This window comes from Phascolarctos cinereus, unplaced genomic scaffold (assembly GCF_003287225.1).
Source record: "Phascolarctos cinereus isolate Bilbo 61053 unplaced genomic scaffold, phaCin_HiC Scaffold_2;HRSCAF=192, whole genome shotgun sequence".
In the NCBI taxonomy this organism is placed as follows: Eukaryota; Metazoa; Chordata; class Mammalia; order Diprotodontia; family Phascolarctidae; genus Phascolarctos; species Phascolarctos cinereus.
Genome location: NW_027555625.1, coordinates 331,863,885 through 331,878,739, shown reverse-complemented (window position 1 = coordinate 331,878,739; position 14,855 = coordinate 331,863,885). Strand labels below are relative to the sequence as shown.

At 39.0% G+C, this 14,855-nt stretch overlaps 1 protein-coding gene across 1 annotated transcript in view; it reads right to left on the bottom strand.

Annotated features, from left to right (window-relative positions):
- UIMC1 (ubiquitin interaction motif containing 1) overlaps window positions 1-12,508 on the bottom strand; it is a 132,914-nt gene extending 120,406 nt beyond the window's left edge. The window contains 2 exon segments of the mRNA XM_078150302.1: window positions 11,928-12,009; window positions 12,328-12,508. The gene's annotated coding sequence lies outside the window, so the exon portion shown is untranslated.
- Between the last annotated feature and the right edge of the window lie 2,347 nt (window positions 12,509-14,855).

Below are 14,855 nucleotides of genomic sequence, written 5' to 3'. Positions count from 1 at the left end.
TTGAACTTGCTTATTTCTGTCAAAAATACCTCTATCTTTCCCATTCAAGGAAAGGTTCCCAGGAACTTCTCCCAGGGACACAACCTTGGAATCATCTTTGACTCTTCACTTTCCTTCTCTCCAATATCCAATCAGTTATCACTTGCCAATTAATATCAAGTATATCTTCCTAGCATCTGGCAAATACAACCCTTTCTCTCCCCTTACAAAGCCAAAACATGAATTCAAGCCCTCATCACCTCCCACCTGAACTACTTCAATCCTACTCAATCTTCCTGCTCCAGTCTCTCCCTTCTCCAATCCATATTCTATATTGCTGCTAGAGCATATACCTGACCATATCATTGTCTTACTCAATAAACTCCAATGGCCCAATCTTGGATCTAAGAGGCATTTAAAGTCCTTTATGATCTGATTCACACCTATCTTTCTAGACTTATCTCACTCTAATCCCCTTATCCTCTCTCTACATTCCAGCCAACCTGGCTTGCTGTTCTACATACACTCACCCCCTGCCACCACCTCTCACCCCACTCTGGGAGATTTCCCTTCTATCCCTTAAAATCCCTAGCTTCCTTCAAGGCTCAGCTCAAACAACACCTTCTACAGGGAGTCCTTTCCCGATTCTTCCTGTTTTCAGTCTTCTCCTCCTCATACCCAAACTATTTTGTATTTATTTTATAGTTATCTTCATATCTGTTGTTTTTTCCAGTGGAATGCAAGCTCCATGAATATAGAGCCTATTTAATTTTTATCTTTATATTTCTGATGCCTACATCATAGTAGACATTGGATAATACTAGATGATTTTGAATCCTCTTTTTCCCAATGGGCACTGACTTCAGAGCTAGTAAGCTTTTTCCCCCATAATTTGAAGATGTAAGGAGGGAAAGAAGTGTCTATATGGTAGAGACAGGAAATGGATCAAAGGCATAAAACCATCCCAAAAAAAAAATTGTCAAAGATATGATCAAGTTTCAAAAGAATTGCAAAACACTAATAAACATATGAAAGAATGCTCTAAATCACAAATTATAAAAGAAACTCAAATCAAAACAAGTCTGAGGTTCTTACTTTACACCCAGAAAAATGTCAAAGATAATAAACATGATAGGAATGGTTGGAGGGGTTAGGAAAAGACAGATTAACTAATACACTACTGGTAGACGTATAAAATGATACAAGCATTCTGCAACACAATCTGGGATTATTTGAAAAAAATGACTAAAATGTCTACACTCTGTGACCAAGACCCCAAGAAGATCAATGATAAAAAAAAAAGGCCCTATATACACACCAAAATATTTATATCAGCATTTTTTGCAGTGGCAATTAACTGGAAACCACTTAGATGCCCATCTACTTGGAAATGGCTAAACAAGCTGTAATACATGGAGAAAATGGATTATTACTGTCCTGTAGGAAAAAAAAATGAAGACTGAAAAGCATAGGAAGATGGAGAAATTTAGATAAAGTAAAAATAAAAAATATCAACAAAAATCTTTTTTTAAAGTAAAAATATTAAGGCAAATGTAACAGTCCTAGCAAGGCTTGTATTGGCTTTCTTATGAGAGTGCCTAAGTCACATAGAACCCTGGGAGTTACATTTCTTCCAAACCCAGAATAGGAGATCCGGACTGGAAGGCAAAATTTTCAGCTACAGAAAGAATTTTAAGAAGGAAAAGGAGAGAAGGAAGAAAAGAGGGAAGAAGGGAGGAAAGAAAAAAGGGACACACCAAAAGGAAGAGATGGCAGTGCCATCTCTAGAGTAAAATACCAGCAACTTCCCTCCTCAATACACCTTCTGTACAATCTATAGTCTTAGAGATTAACCCAGAGCATCAAAGAGCATCAAGAGATTAAATGATTTGCTCTCCAGGATCACATATCCAGTATTTTTTTCCCTTTACAATTCTAGTCACCTGAGTGAACAACTGAGATAAGAAAACACAATCTGATACCTTGATGTTTTAGCTTTTGCTGTGTGACCCTGGTGGGCAAGTCATTTAATCTCTGGATATTCTAGGTAAATCTCTAAGACAATCGATTGTACACAGAAGGTGTACTGTTAGAGGTAGTTTCCTCATTGAGGTGTTTCTTATACCAATGAAATCAGAAGTCCAATTCCTCTACCCTTTAAAAATATAGAAACTACTGAAAAAGTGAAGTAGAAAAACAACAAAAAGTTTTTTCAGCTAAACTATGTTGTGGAAAAGAGAAACAAAGAAGAGGCAGCTCTTCTCCTCAGACTGGATGAAACTATAGCCAACAACACAAAGATGACAGAATCAAATACTTTGGGATCCATGAGGGACCAGAAATGGTGACTTTTTTCCCCAAGACAGAAATTGGTTTGGAAACGGGTATGTCATAGCATACAAGGGAAAGATTGCTCCCTCTGGTTCTATCAACTCATTCTAAGCTCCCTCCCTTTCCTCTGTCAGTGTCTGACTACACAAAAGGAAGGCTGCAGGTGATGAGGATGGTCAGGCCTGTAATGACTTTTGTTCTACAATGACAAATTAGAACACGCCTGAGGAAAGTAACCAGGATAGTGAGAAAGCTGGAGGCCAGGCCATATAAGGGACAATAGAAGGAAATGGAGATGTTTAGTTTAGAAAAGACTTAAAGAGGAACATGAACACTACCTTCAAGTATTTAAAGGGTTATCATGTAGAAAAGAGGCCATATTTTATCTGCTTGACCTATCTAGGAAAGAGTTAACCTGAATAAATTAAATTCCTAATAATCAGGACTGTCCAAAGATAGAATAGGGTACATGGGAAGACTAAGTTCCCTTTCACTAGAAGTATTCTAGTATGAGCTCAATTACGATTTATCAGTTATTTGTGCTTTAGGAAGGAGGATGGACTAGTTGGCGCTGAGGGTCCTACAAGTTTACTTGATTTTAGGTGCACCTAAAAACTTCCAGGTTCAACTAGATCAACAAAGCTATAGAACACTTATTTGTAGTGAAAGATGTCATCTAGTCTTAGATGTCATCTAGTCCAGGGACATCAAAATGAAAGAGAAACTGGGGACACTAAAGCATAGAGGAGGATCACTGTGAGATGCGTATTAACTTAGAAAACCACATATTAATATTCTCTGTTTTATTATCTTTTTATTTATTTTGTTAACTATTTCCTAATTACATTTTAATCTAGTCCAGGCCCACTCGGGAGTGTTTGTGGACACCACCAAGTCTTTGACACCTCTACCTAGTCCAACTCCCCCATTTTTTTACTGAATGTTAATTTGGCTTTTTTATCATGTGAATAAAATTCCTGCTTTATAATACTTTTTGTACTACAGGGCAATATATTATAACATAAATACAAGCTGATTGTTTGGTAAGGTCTTTGGGTTAACCAAAGAGTAACAATTCTGATGTCCAGTAAATATTTACCACTGACTGAAAACAGGCATTAAGGACATGTAAATTAAAAAAAAAAACCTTCTGGGTGATATCTGGAAAATAAAATTAAGGGGTGAGAGAGGATTATACTGGGAGAAAGAGAAAGAGAGAAGTAGAATGGGGTAAATTATCTCACATGAAACAGACAAGAAAAGGCTTTTACAATGGAGGGGAAATGGTGGAAGGTGAGAAGGAATGAGTGAATCCTATCCTCATAGGATTTGGCTTGAGGGAATAACATACACAAGGGGGTACGGAAATCTATCTTACCCTACAGGAAAATAAGGGGGGAAGGGGACAAGAGAGCAGGGGGTTGACATAGGGGAGAGCAGGTTGGGGGAGGTGATAATCAAAAACAAACACTTCTGAGGAGGGACAGGATCAAAAAAGAGAACAGAATAAATGGGGGGGTAGGACAGGATGAAGGGAAATACAGTTAGTTTTTTACAACATGACTACTATATAAGTGTTTTGCATCACTACACATGTACAACCTGTATCAAGTTGCTTGCCTTTTCAATGAAGATGGGCAGGGAGGGAGGAAAGGAGAAAATCTGTAACCCAAAGTTTTTAAAACATGTTAAAAAAAAATTTAAAAAATTTTTAAAAGAACCTAAACCCCCCCCCCAAAAAAAAAGCCTTTTTCCTTAACCCACAGCCACCAGCAGGCACAAAGGGGGATAAGTGATCAATGTAAGTAGTATTAAGGGGAGACCAGCCCAGTATCAATAAATCTCTTAAACTATCAGTATAAAATGAAAGTTTCCACAGTTTCATCACCAATCTGAAAAACACAGAGGTTATTTAGAATCCAGATCAGGAAAGCAAGTCAGAAATGCAATTATTTATTTTAAGTGAAGCCTTTCACATTAGATACCAACTGCTTGATAAAATGACAACTCACTTACCATTACATGAGCTAGGGTTAAAGACAAAATTACCACAATTTGAAAACAAGATATCAAATCTGGAGGCCAACAGACACTTTTTAATAAGAAGAAGTTAGGAACAAAATGCCTCTGAATAAATGTAGATAGTAGAGGTTACCCCATGATGACAGAGTCACTATTTACAGGTACCATTTTTGATGACATCCTTGAAAATCTCCCAATTTGTGATATTATTTATCATTTTCTCTACATTTATCCATCAAAAGAGAAATCACTAACAAGATAATTCAAAATCTTGATATTCTAGGTACTAGACCTGTCAAAGCTGCTGTAATAGCTGAAGAAGGAACAGGGGCCTGAAAATTAAACTCCACTAAGCAAATCAGTTACAGCTACTAGTTCTTTCTTTAAAATGAAACAACTCTAAAACAATCAATATTTTACTCCTAATTACAGCTTCTGTACCTTTAGTCCAGATGAGTCAACAACCACTGATTAAACACCAGCTATATATTTGGCACTGGGAGAAACATAAAGACAATTAAACAGGGTCACTGAACTCACAGGGCTTGCAATGTAAGGGAGAAGGTTACAATACACAGAAACACATAATAGTGCAAACTATGGGACAGTCCAGAACAGAAAAGAATAGCATAAAGGAGGTATACATGGGCATCTAGGTGGCACAGATGATAGACCACAGAGCCTGGAGTAGGAAAACCCAATTTCTGATAATGTCTCAGACACTTATTAGCTGTATGACTGTGGGCAAGTCACTTAGTCACCTTTTGCCTCAGTTTCCTCATCTGAAAAATGGGGATAACAACAGCACCTACCTCCCAAGGTTGTTGTGTGAAACTCAAATAAAATATTTGTAAAACGTTTAGCACAGCACCTGGCACAATGTAGGCTCTATATAAATGTTAGTTATTATTAGCTATAATTATTTAAGTACTATTCAAGTATTTAAGCAAAGACCAAACAGGATACAAACACCTTGGAATTTGCAAGGGATAAGGGGAAGCAACATGGGGTAGTTCATTTCAATTAATGCTTATTAAGCAAGTGCAAGGCACTGTATTAGGTAGGTACTGGGGATACAATAACGAACAAAAAAAAATTAACAGTCCTTGCCCCTAAAAGGCTTACATGAAATTGAGAAGCAACTTGAGAGACAGTATTAGAAAGGGGTAGGGGTGGAGAAAGAATGAGAAAGGCTTTGAGGAAGTGGTAACTGAGTTAAGCCTAGAAATCTAAAAGGCAAAAGTGAAGGGAAGAATTCAAGTGGAAAAGCATTTATACCTACTAAGCAGGGTACTGTGCTAGGTCATGGGGACAAACTGTCCAAAGGCACTGAGATAAAGATGGAATGCCAAGTTTGGGGAAGAAGTAGAAAGCCAGTTTGGCTGGAACATGAAGTACAAGAAAGGAAGTAAAGTATGATAAATTTGCAAAGGTAGGTAGGTTGGTAATTAACTAAATAGGAGAGGGGAGGAACAAATAAGTCAAAAATAACTCTGGGGTTAACAGTGGTGCCCTCAATAAAAATAGGTTTAAGTTGGGAAGACCAATAGATAGAGTAAGGGGAAAGATAATAAGTTCTATTTTTAAGTTGTGAGTTTAAGATGTTTATGGGACACTGGTAGACATGTCCAACAGATGATAATGAAAGACTAGAGGTGAGCTCATGAAAAAGATGAGGACTGAATATATATGTCTGGAAATGAACAGTTTAAAGATGGTAAACCAAACCCATAGGAGATGAGACCACTAAGAAAAAGTGGAAAGAGAGAAGACGGACCAACACAGAGACTTGGGGCATATCTATGCATAAGTAAGCCAGTAAATGAAAATAACAAGGCATAGTCAAACAAGTAGGAAAACCAGGAAATGAACTGGAAAGAGAATATTCAAAGTATCCAGAAAGAACAAGTGTTAAACAGCATCAAAAGATACCAAGAGATCAAAAAGGATAAGGACTGAAGAAAGGTCAATAAATCTAGCAATTAAGAATTAATGGGCATCATAAGACAAACACAAATAAAAACAACTATAAGGTTTAACCTCACATCCAGCAGCTTGGCAAGAATCAGAAAAAAATAGAAATAGTCAACTCTGGAGTGATAGTAGAAAGACAGATACACTGTTGGTGGAGGTATGAACTGGTATTACCATTCTGGAAAACAACCTGGAATTATGCAAATAAAATAAACTTTAACCCAGAAATCATACTACTAGGAATATACCCCAAGATCAGACAAAAAGAAAAGGGAGGGGAAAGTAAGAAAATAAGCATTTATATAGCACCTACTAGGTAGGTGCCAGACACTGAGCTAAGGAATTTTTTATAAATATTATCTCATTTGATACTCACAGTAACTCTATAAGGTATGTACTATTATTTTCCCCATTTTACATTTGAGGATACTGAGGCAAACAGTGGTTAAGTGATTTGCCCAGCCAGGGTCACACAACTAATAAGTGGTCTGAGGCTAGATTAGAAATCAGGTCTTCATCACTCCAGGCTCAGCACTCTATGCACTGTACCACCTAGAAAGGCCCCAAATACACCAAAATACTTAGCAGCACTTTTTGTGGTGGCAAAGAACTGGAAGCAAAGTAGCTGTCCATCAACCAGGTAACTATGGGCGATGATAAAATTAAGGGAGATGAGTATAGTGCAATATTACTGTGCTATAAGAAACAATGAACGTGATTAAGACAGAGAAGCTCAGAAAGATTTATATGAATTCACGCAAAAGAAAATAAGCAGACCATGAAAACAGACACAATTGAGTACAATAACATCAGCCAACATTTCAATAGTACCTTAAGTTTTGCCAAGTGTTCAACATCTGATTCTCATTATCCTCTGGAGTAGGTGCAATTGTCATCTTCATTTTACAGATAAGGAAACTCAGGCTCAGAGGCTAAGTGACACGTCTGGGGTCACACAACTAGTAAGAGCCAGAGGTAGGATATGAACTCAGGCCTTTACTGTGTGATCCTTGAAACTCAAGTCTTCCTGACTACAAGTCCAGCAATAAATACACTACATCATCTAATGGAAAAAACAACAAAAGAATCAAAAACTGAATGCTTCAAAATCATATGGACCAAGCTTGGCCCCAAAGAGATATGAAAACAGACTCCTTTGCAGAAGTGAGACCATAGATCTGAAATATAGTATATATCATAGTTTTCTGGTCATGTGGGTTAGTTTTACAAAATGATTTTTTCTTAACTTTTTTTTTTTGGTGAGGGGTTAAGTGACTTGCCCAGGGTCACACAGCTAGTAAGCGTTATATGTCTGAGGCTGGATTTGAACTCAAGTCCTTCTGACTCCAAGACCAGAGCTCTAGCCACTGTGCCACCTAGGTGCCCCCCTAACTCTTTTTAAATTCATTATTGGGGAGAGCCCAGGGGAATGGAGAGGTGAGGAGCCAGTAGGAAATTTATTGATTTTTTTTTTAAAGCAACTTTAGAGAAGTGAGTGGTGGGGTGAAAAATCAGACTACGAAGGGTTAAGAAATAAGTGTGAGGTAAAAAGGTCAAATAAACCTGTGTAGATGTACTTTTCTAGTTTATCTGTAAAATGGTGGCAATATAGGATGATGACTTGAGGGTTAGTCAAATTAAATTATTTTTAAGAACGGGAAAGATTCAGGTATCTTATCTTCGTGGGCATCAAAGAAAGTGCCAGTGGATAGCTCCATCAATCAATGAGCATTTAAGTGCCTATAATGTTCTGGGCATTATATTTAGCATTGTAGATACAAGGATGAAAAGGTCTCTGCTCTCAAGGAGCTTCCATTCTATGAGCAGAATATATAAGTAGATACAACATACAAAGTAAATAAAAAGTAATTTTGAGGGAAAAGCCCTATAAGCTGGAAGGTCTCAAGAAAGGTCTAATTTAGGAAACTGCACTTAAGCTGAACTTTGAAAGAAGCTGGAGATTCTCAGAATCTGAGATGAGGAGTGAACATATTACAAGCAGGAGGCATAGCTTATTCAAAATTCACAGATCAAATGTTATGTGTAAGGGTCAGCCAGTTTGGCTGGACCACACAGCGTAGGAAAAGGAGAAATACGCAAAAAGTGTAGAAAGGTTAAGTTGGAACCACACTGCAGAGTTTTTATGTTAAACAGAAGAATTTGTAATACATCCTAGAGACAAGAGTGAACCAGTGGAGCTCACATCCAGTAGAGGATGGACATGTTCTGTGCTTTATGAACAGCATTTTGGCAACTGTAGAGGATAGCCTGCAGAAAGGAGAAAATGTAGTCAGAGAGACCTATCAATCAATAAGCATTTATTAAGCTCCTCCTAGATTGGGCACAGTGCCTGAGACATAAAAGATAAAAGCATGATACGCTTTGACCTTCAGAAACTTACACCCTAATGGGGAAACATGTATACATGTAGGTATTTACAAAGGTAACTTTGACACTTACTAGCTGTGTGACCCGGGGCAAGTCACTTTACCCCACTGTCCAGCCGAAAAAGAAAGAAAGATAACTGTGTTTTGAACATGTTGACTTTGAGATGCATGTAATACATCCAATTCAAAATGCCAAATCAGTGATTTGTGTCTTGAGACTGGAACTAAGAGAGAAACCATAGCTAATAGAGATCTGGGAACCATCTTTGTAGAGATTATAATTTAGCCCATGGGCATTTATAAGATCATCAAGAGATAGCATAGAGAAGAATGCCCAAGGGTTTTTGAGGGTACATTTCAAATGGGTACGAGGACTGAGAAAGAGTGTCAACCAAGTACTGAACTCTAAGAAAAGGAAAATGACATGAAGACTAGATGACTATACCCAAAGATCTAGATAGAGTCATTCAGTCAATAAACATTTATTAGGCACCTACTATATTGCAGGGACTGGGCTAAGCTGATGTGACAGAAATTCATGAACCTAAAATGGATAGGTTCCTAAGAGGCAGAATGAGGCTCTGGAAGAGGCACCAAAAAGTAAGAAGTACAGACAGTTCCAGCTTTAAGTAAGTAGACAGTTCTGCAGACCTCTACATAAAGTGATTTTTATGTAATTCGAATTTACCAGCAGACATGGGGAAGGAAGTGAGGCAGGAAGGAGGCTGGCATGTAGTTCAAGCACATGTGCAGTTCAGGGATAGAGAAGAACAGGAAGAACAACACTTAGAACAGGGTCAGCCACATGGGGGACTGACCAGCACCAGGGTGGGGGTGGGAGAGAACATGCAGCAGTGTGCACCAGATGTCTTGGGACCAGACACATGCACATGGGGCACAGACAACGGTGCTGTGAGATTCCAGGAAAAGGTCTCCTTTATCAGAGCCCCGAGGTCTCAAGCCGAGCCCTTGATCTTCCATTCTGTTTTCACTTGGAGGAGTTTTTTTAGGGTTCTTTTCTTTGGGGATTTTTTGCAGGAGAACACACAGTAACAAAGTTAAAACAGATCATTTTTATGGGATACAGATTTCTTTCATAATCTTTATGTAGAGTTGAACTTGCGAAAAGGAAAAACTATCTGTATATTTATTCTTCCTCCTGATCCAGTAGGAGGCAGGGAAGGGGGCCAATTCAACATCTTCCCCTGCAGTTTGCATACTGACTTGGAAACCACAAATTAACATTATCTATGTTGTATAGTATTTCTATTTTATTAAATTTTTTTGAAATCAAATTTATTTGTTAAACATTTCTTAAATGCACGAAGGTATCTGTATGGCCCAGGAGTTTCCATGAGTGTAAGAGATAAGAAGGATATGAGAAGAGGTCTTATGAAAGGAAGTTTGCTATCAATAGAAAGAAATCTTCAAAGGGCAAAATGGAAAGGGAGAAAAAGGAAAAAGGGAAGAGTGTAGATGACAAGAGAATAGACAGAGATAAGGGAGAGATTTTTCCAAGAATCAAAAGGATTCAGATTTACAAAGCCCTAGGGCATGGTTTTCTCAGAGAGTGAATGAAGCAAAGCACTTCCCCACATTTCAATATTGGAAACAGCTTTGCAGATACCCCTAACCCCACTGAAAGTGAACTATGTTCCAAGTAAGATTCAGCATTACAGGTCCTGGTTGATTCCTGGAGGCAAAAGGCCTATAGTTTGAGCATTAGATAGTTACAGACAATTGAAGTATTTCTTTTCTAAGAAGGTTTGGTTAAACAAGGCAGAATAGGTAGCATAAGGCAGTAGGAAGCCTCCAAATATAGTTCCAGAGAGGGATTAAAACTCCACCCTCCAGAGGCTAGTAATAGTACCAAAAGGAATAAGTGCTTCGGGGAGGTGGGATGCGAAAGGGGGATTCCGTGTCAGCAATCCTACTTGGAAGTTCCATAGTTATAGAAACTGCTGTTTTCAAATTGATAGCAGGCACAAAATAAGTTCCTTTTCCACCCTACCTACATAGCTATGATAGCATTCAGCTATAAGACAGGGATGAGCATTTTCTCAAATGGTTCAGTGCATAGCCTGTACACAAGTTCCAAGGCAAGGAAGGTTACACACACACACCCTCCTCTTAAGGTACCTTATACACCCCATACACCCATTTAAGCTTCGAGAGTTTAGGGCTGGATTTCCACCGAAACTTCCATTTGCAACCACAACTCGCTACCCCCTTCTTGGTCAATTCCTTTGAGGGCAGCTGAAAGTAATTTCTACTAGCTTTCAACTTATCTGGCCTAGGCCAGTATCAGAAAGGACCTGTGTTTGGACACAAGCTCTGCTCACTTACCTGAGTGGTTTGGCCAAGTACCTTGACTGTTCTAAATCAGGAAGGAAGGAAGGAAGGTCGGAAGGAAGAAAGAAAATTAATCTCTAAAGTCTCTTCCACTTCTAAATCCTATGGTTCTATGAAAGCAAAAATTAATCTACAATCAGTCAAGAAGCATTTATTCAGCACCTACTATATGTCAAGCACTGTGCTAAGCAATGGGGCAAAACCTCTCTCATTTTCTAAGGAGTTCACTCTACCTCACCCACAGAGGTGCTGGGTTCACCTGGGAAGGTAGAGGATTTAAGATCCTGCCAAAGGAATTATTAATAGGAAAAAAAACCCAAGAGTTACAATACTTGGGTGTCCAACCCAGAGGCCTATGAAACTCCAGGAAAAAATTCTATATTTCATTTTTAGTCACTCATAAAACAGGTCATCGATACCATAAAAGCTCGAAGGATCTGCATCTAATGTACATGGTGAACCTAAGAAGCAAGAAAATAATAGGTATGACAAAAAAGAGAAGGTGTAGAAGGCAGGGGTAGAAGAGTGCAGGTAGAATGGAAGGGAAAACATAAATAGTATAAATGACAGAGTACAACAGGAAAGAGATGGACTAGAAGTTAAGGTATGATCCATTTCTGGAGGAGAGAAAAAACAAAGAGAAAACAGATATGGTGTGATAACACCCTAAAAAGTCAGAACACTTTCTGTAAGGAGATCTAAAAATCACTTCTTATGCACAAACCAATTTAGAGGGGACAATGAAGAAATGGGAAAGGAGGTCCTAGAGATAAGAAAGGTCAAAGAATCATAGATGAGAGCTAGAAAAGACCTCATAAATCATATACGGTCCACCCCTCTCTAGTTGAGGAAACCAAGGGCTATGGAGGTTAAGTGACTTACCCAAAGTCACACACGTAAACTGTGGCAGAGGCAGAATTCAAACTCAGGTCTTCTACTGACTTTAAAATGGATATTCCTTACGCTGTACCAGATGCAAAAGAACAGGGAAAGAGAATTGAGAATGGGAGGAAATAATGGGATGAGATGGGGGGGAAGGGTAATAAATACTGGTGAAGAAAGAGGCTGAGGTTAAGGGGAGGACATAAGAGTCCTGGGGAATAAGATCGTGGCTCCGGCATCCAAGTGGGAGACAAACGAGGGGCTGGGGCTAGGGGCCGGGGAAGGGCCGAGACTGGGCAGGAGGACTGGGCTGCTGCGGCGCCCGGGCACAGGGAGCCCATCAGAGAGGAAGCAGCAAGCGGCCCTCGGGGATGGCACAAGCCGGGAGGCTGTTACTCACCAGCCTACACTCGAAGCGACCCTCGCCCTCGCCGGGATAAGCTGAGAGCGGCGGGGGCTCCGGCGGCCCTGGAGCTCCGGGAGTCGTCACGACACGGGGCCGGGTGTAACCGCCAAGCCCGACGGAACCCTAGAGACAAGACACTCCGGGAGGGAGGGCCCAGGCGGAACTCCGAGCACAGGCGCAGACGCGGCGGACTAAACCAACTCTCTAAAGAAGGAGGGGAATCCTTGGGAGACACCACCTCAAAGTGGGCGGAAAGGGGAAGACGCCAGCAGAGAGGAGAGTTAATCCAGTCAAGGTGTCTATCTTCAAGACACCGGCCTATCGGGGGAATCAGAACTTCTAGGCAAATCTGTACGAGCCAAAATGTGATAAAAGTACAAGAGAGATATTACTCTAGGTTTTCTAGGTACACTTGGCATCTCCTCTCCCCATAGATTCCAGGTGGCCGAGAAACCCAAATTCTATGTTTACAAGCCTAGCACCTAGACATAATGTATATACAGTGGATGCTCGGCATTTGTTGGATAACTGTCACAAAGTGCTATGAAGTTAACAGATATACCCCAAGGAAGCCATTGATAAGAATAAAGTTTCCATGTATACCAAAATATTTATAGCAGCACTTTTTTGTGATAGCAAAGAAATGCAAACAAAGCAAATGCCCATTGGCTGGGGAATGGCTAAACAAATGTATGTGAATGGAACCATGGAGTTTGAATGCAGATCGAAGCATACTATTTGCTTTTTTTTTCTTGTTTTGTTTTGTTCTTTCTTGTGGTTCCTCCTATTGGTTCTAATTCTTTACAATATGACTAATGTGAAAATATGTTTAATAGGAATGTATATGTAGAGCCTAAGCAGGGAGGGAGGGAGAGAAATTTTAAAACTCAAAAGCTTATGGAAGTGATTGTTGAAAACTAAAAATAAATTGATTTTTTTAAAAATGATATCTGGGATGAATACAGAGAAGCTGGGAAAGATCTATATGAATGGATGCAGAATGAAGTAAGCAGAGCCAAAAAAACAATATACACAGTGGCTACAACAATGTAAATAGAAAGAACAATGTCACATCAAAAACATCAGAAGTGAATTAATAAATTATAAGGATGAAGCAGGATTCCAATGAAGAAATATGATAGGATACCCTCAACCTACTGCTTTATAGAGGTGAGAGGTCCACAGGTGTTACACATTGCACATGTTTTCAGACTTTTTCAATGTATTGATTAGTTATGTCAATTTTTTTCTCTCTAAAAAAATACTATTTGTTACATGGAATAGCTCTATTGGAGAGGGAGAGGAAAGATGTTTGGGATATCTATAATGATGTAAGAAACAGAAGACAAAAATAAAAATTCATTTTGTATCCCAAAGAGATCAAACAAATGGGGAAAAGGACTCACATGTACAAAAATATTCATAGCAGCTTTTTGTGGTGGCAAAGAATTGGAAATTGAGGGGATGCCCGTCAATTGGGGAATGGCTGAACAAGTTGTGGTATATGAATGTAATGGAATACTCCTGTGCCATAAGAAATGATGAACAGGCTGACTTCAGAAAAACCTGGAAAGACTTGTATGGTGATGTTGACTGAAGTGAGCAGAACCAAGTACACAGTAACAGCCATGTTGTGCTATGACTAATATTGATAAACTTAACCCTTCCCAGCAATACAAGGATCTAAGACATCTCCAAAGGCCTCGTGATGGAAAATGCCATCCACATCCAAAGAAAGAACTATGGAATTTGAATGCAGATTGAAGCATACTCTTTGCTTTTTTTTCCCCCTCTTCTGTTGAGTTTTTTTCCTCTTTCTGGTGGTTCCTCCTATTGGTTCCAATTTTTACTTACAACATCACTAATGTGAAAATGTTTAATAGGAATGTATATATATATAGCTTATATCAGATTGTACGCCGTTTTGGGGAAGGTGGTGGGGAGGAAGGGGGAGAAAAATTTTAAACTCTAAAGCATATGGCAGTGATTGTTGATAAATCAAAATAAATTTTTAAAAAAATTTTTTAATTTATTTTGTAAAAAATGTTTAATGGAAGAGAAAGAATTCCATTCTATTTTAGGTTCTCATATGTTCTTATCTAACTGGTCTCTGTTTCCAGTCTCTTACCTCTTCCCTACATCCTTCACATAGTTGCCCAACTAATCTTCCCAACACACTCCCCATTCTCTACCAAATAAAGCAGTTATTCATTCAACTAGTATTATGTACCCATTATAAGCAGCAGCAGCTAGGTGGTACAGTGGATGGAGTACCTGGCTGGAAGTCAGAAAGACTCCTCTTCCTGAGTTTAAATCTAGCCTCAGATATTTACTAGCTGTGTGAACCTGGGCAAGTCACTTAACTTTGTTTGCCTTAGTTTTCTCATCTTTAAAATGAGCTGGAGATGGAAATAGCAAACCACTCTAATATCTTTGCCAAGAAAATCCCAAAAGGGGTTATGAAGAGTCAGACACCACACAACCAAAACAGCTAAACCATAAATGAGAAGCACTATACCACC